Below are 5,000 nucleotides of genomic sequence, written 5' to 3' on the forward strand. Positions count from 1 at the left end.
GTATATGGTATATAAAGTATTCAGTATAAAGTGTATGTAGTATATATAATGTATATGGTATATATACGATATACAGTGTATGCGATATATTAATGCGCGATGAGATGCTTGACGCTGAGACGCCAGGGTATCGTGCACAGAATAGAATAAGACTGCTCAAAGAGCTGTTCCTAAGTCTGAACGGTCATTAAACAGGTAGGTCGTTAAGTGAGGAGTAGCTGTATATATATAGATATAGCATCAAATATTCCACAGATATATGAATTCTTGATTAAGACTAAAAACAAGAAATCTGTCTGCATCCACACACACACACACACACACACACACACTAAAGAGCACAAAATAATGACAGAGATTTCACTGTCGGAGCGGGGGGGGGGGGGGGGTCTTTGGTGTCTGGCTGGCAGTGAACTTTCATCAGCATTGTAATTTGGAGCTTCCTGGTAAAGGTGACATGTCCCCTTTGTGCCAATCATCCACTGTCAGCGGTGGAATAACAGTGCTGCTGACCTTTCTCCCGGGAGACGGCAGAAGAAAAGTAACACCCATCATGGCGGTTCAGGAAGCCACATAACAGCTTGGCTTGGTGCTTTTCGGGCGCCCTAACAAGCGCGCCAAGATAAGCAAATGAAAGAAACCAGAAAGAATGCCACCTGGTTAACAAGCGCTGCCTTTGAAGAAACTTCATTACACGGGTAAGGGCTGAATTAGACGGTGGTGGGCAAACAGGCATCCTGTCAATGCATGTGTGATCTGGTTGGCGATGTGTAGGAGGGCCGTGGCTAAACGCAACGAATTGAAACTAATCTGTGACGCCGGGGAAGGGAAATTCTTTTCGCAGCGGTGATTAGCCCGATGCTCCAATTCCTCCAAAGCCTTGCGAGGTTCTCCACCATCCGAAGCGTCTCCAGACGAGATATAGAGCAGCTCCTATGGGTAACGGTCACCTGCGGAGGTCCATCCCATCATTCGGTGTTTCCTGGAGTCATTAACATGCAGGTCAGGGGTTACTCCAGGCGAGGGCTGCAATTTATCATATTGAGATTTATTGGCTTCATAATTTAAACTAATGGGCTGTCAATGTACAAAAGCGACTGTAACTAAGAGACGGCCTGCCGCGGTGTAGAAATGTATCCTGAATACGTTAACACATCGATATATCAATAGTGGTTAATCATCTGGAGACAGATGCATTTGTTTATTTCTGTCGCAGTCTCCGCTCTTCTTAACACTCAACGCCCAGTGCACAAATGAAGTGATGAATGTTCGCATTTACTCCCACCTACATGCACACACCCCTACACACCCCTACATACCTCTACACACCCCTGCACACCTCTACATACCCCTAAATACCTCTACACACCCCTACGCACCTCTACACACCCCTGCACACCTCTACACACCCCTGCACACCTCTACATACTCCTACTCACCTCTACACATCACTACACACCTCTACATACTCCTACTCACCTCTACACACCCCTGCACACCTCTACATACCCCTACTCACCTCTACACACCCCTGCAGACCTCTACATAACCCTACACACCTCTATACACCCCTACACACCCCTACACGCACACACACGCACCAGAATAAAGGCATTCATCTAGACATAAAGCTATATGCATACTGTCCTGCATATTTGCACACTATACCTTCCACTGATATGTGGCAGGGAGTCTACACACTTCTCAATAGGGATAAAATCCAACCCAATTTCTGAGTGTAATTAAAGCTATTCCCAGAGCAGACTGCTTGAAGGCCACAGCTTCAAGAGGTAAATGAGAGACGGGATTCCAATAGCCTTCTAATTCAATCACACGGAGATGAATATAATGGCAGTCGGGGGTGAACTCTCCGATGCTGAGAGTATCATTTTACCAATGAGCTGCCAGTCTGTGTTCCAATGGGACTGATTTGCTTTTCTCCGTAATGCACCGTCACCGTCTGGCCCTTCAGAAAACAAAAAGCTCCCCACGCTGTGATGGAAACCCTAACCGTCAGCTCCAAGCCCCGACTGGACATAAATATAGGGTTTTGGTTTTATTTTATTTATTTTTTTTACAATTGTGGCCATTCAGATTAAAAGGATGAAAGCCTCGAGCCTCTATTCGAAATGACGCCACAGCGAGTCCGAGGATCAAAAAGATTTAACAATTTCAAATGTTTCATTGAGAGATGAAAGAGTTCAACAGTGTTGGCGAAGGGAATTGAGAGGAACAGGTATGATCTTTTACTTTCCTTTGTCTATAGTATAACACGCTCTATTAACGATCATCAATGTTATGGCAGTGATGCAGCCGGGCGAAAGAGAAGGCAAAACTCCCATTACTCTGTGACACAAAGCCAAAACACAACACTGAGCAGAAGCAGGGAAGGATGTTCTCCCACTGGCATTTTATCCAGCAACATAACAGAGATGGGATGCAGATTAAGGTTTGATTTCCTGAGGATAAGGCGTGTGCTGCATTTGGCTACTCGGAGTATAACTGGGCTGTGTCCCAGGACTGTAGGACTTACGGCAGGCATCTTTTCTCACAGCAACAACAGCAATAACAATGCAATCATATGGTGCCAGCCTCAAACTCAAGGTTGCTACTGTGGTCATATTAAGGTATGGAAAGTCTTTTTTGCATAATAATAGCATAAACACAAAACAACGACACTTCTCCCCGATAACAGTATGGTTTTACCACTTTTCCTTATTTTTTTGTGTAACATTTATGGTTTTTTTAACGTTTGAGAGCTTCGGTGTTAAGCCAATCTCAGTAGATGTCAGTAAATGTAATTCCACACATTGTATTCGGAGGAATTACGTCTAATGCTATATTACAATCTCATATTGTCAAATAATATGAGATTCAGTTCAAAAACCGGCCGGATGGTTTGTTGTGCTTTCATCTTATTTGTTTTCCTATTCCTCTCTATATTTGCGCCGAAAATAATGAAATCCAAACAATGGCTTGGAGGACTTACAGGGAAATACAGTAGAAATGGGGGTGAAAAAAAAGAAAAGAAATTGCCATTTTCTTTATGAGGCAAGCGGAGATTCTGAACGTAAACAAGTTTATCCCAGCTCTTCCCTGAGCGGTTATTCAGATGGCTACGGGGCGGCGGCGCTGCTGTGGCCGTGCCACGGGAGTCACGCTCGATTCAAGTCTTCTGATGGAGGACCCCTTATTTACCTAGATGACAAATGACGCCTCTCAGTGCAAAGGAAGACGAAAGGCTTTCGCTGCCCCTTCCCCCTGCGAAGGTGGAGAGAGAGAAAGGCTTGGGGAGACGGCGATGTGTTTTTTTTATTTTTGCACATTTTTCATGAAATTGTGTTTGTTTTTTTCGTTTTTTTTTTTTTTATTTCTTCTCCTCATGCCCCTGAGGCCCCGCGGCAGGTTCTTGGTCTTGACATATGGCCTTATTTACATAGTGAGGCCGAGCAGCAGTGGGCACTTGGCCGCATCACAAACCTGCTTATGTATTCACTGTCAATTACTTTCTAAATCCATCCAAACCAACTCCAACCTATTATATAAGAAATATAAAAATAAATCCAGCAATCAATGGCGGAAATGCAAAGTACCTATTTTTTTTTTTTTTTAGCTCCACAAACAGCAGACGGTTTATGTTTCCTGGCACCGGTCACTGTGGGGTTTATGCCAGGTGCAAAAAGGTTTTTGGTTTTTTTTCCTCTCGTAAATCGTCTTTACTTTGCTGCCGTTGGTGGCAAGAGTACGACTACACTTTATCACAGTTTAATGCAATGAGGCCATGTTTTAGGAGATCTATTTGCTGCTTTGAGATATTGTCCCCTTGAAACCGTTCTTCATCTCTTTTCATTTTCATCTTTTTTGATTCTTTTTTTTTTTTTTTTTTTTTGAACAAATCCTTAATCTTTCTCATTCAAAACGACCCTCTTATTCAAAACGACTTACCCTTAAAGGTGCAGTGTGTATAATTTACGGAACAGACTCGGCAGAAATGTAATATGCTGTAATATTCATAAGTATGTTTTAATTAGTGTATATGTTAAGTGTGTGTGCATATGTTTTATGTTAGTGTTATGTTTTCCTTACCTTAGAATGAGCCGTTTTTTATCTACATGGGGATATTCCGCATCCGCGGCGGCCGCCATGTTGCACCGCCATGTTGGGGAGGAGTGTTCAGTTGGTTGCGACCTGCAACCTCACCGCTAGATGACACTCAATTCTACACACTGCACCTTTAAATAGTTACTCCTTGTCCCCCAAAATGATGCCGCCTGCCCTGTTGTACATGTGGTACCCCGGGTTTGGTTTTACAGAACCATAAGAACATGGTAACTCTGGCTCCGCACAGAGGCCGGCTGGGTTGAGACGGAACTGGAGCCGGGATTCCTGGAGTTTGAACTTTGAGAGTTCTCCACTAACTCTAATTATAAAGAAGTGTCTCCTCAGATTAGCCGAGATTATTGGGTTTATGGGCAGCCCCATAACAGACAGTCAGACCATGTAATAGCCAAAGGGCCAATATTTGGCCAAATCCCCTGTAACACCTCGCGAAACAAAAGGGGGCTAAGTCTTAATGCCCGGTCCAATCCCACGCCACGCTGCGTTGATAAACACGGACACAACCTCCACAATGGGCGGCATCTTTACTCTGGCAATTAGGCAAAGCGGTAGATTATCACTCTGTCGGCCCCGGCGCACCGCAAAAGCTGTCAGGATTCAATTATTCTCCTCCCGTGTCTGCGGCCATTTGGGCTTCTTGGGCGTTTGGCCAGTGGAGCGACGTGCTGGAGGATTTGGACTGCTGAGAGTACAAGGCGATAAAGGGGATCTTTTTTTTTTTTTTTTTCCGTTCCTTATTTCTGCATTCCAGCAAGCTTGACAAGTCTATTAAATAAAAATGAAAGCTCGGGAGCTCAGAAACAGTGTCCTAGTAAATATTTTATGAGAACAATAACCTAAATTTTATGTCTTTTTCTCCTCCACTCGCAGCCATTCGCTCT

The 5,000-nt window shown here is 44.0% G+C and overlaps 1 protein-coding gene across 1 annotated transcript in view; it reads left to right on the forward strand.

Moving 5' to 3' along the window:
* Positions 1–5,000, forward strand: part of LOC307241247 (cadherin-4-like) — a gene marked incomplete at both ends in the record, with an annotated part of 250,920 nt that overhangs the window by 112,295 nt on the left and 133,625 nt on the right. The gene's annotated exons all lie outside the window — the stretch shown is intronic.

Source organism: Zeus faber, assembly GCF_960531495.2.
Source record: "Zeus faber genome assembly, chromosome: 15".
Classification (NCBI taxonomy): Eukaryota; Metazoa; Chordata; class Actinopteri; order Zeiformes; family Zeidae; genus Zeus; species Zeus faber.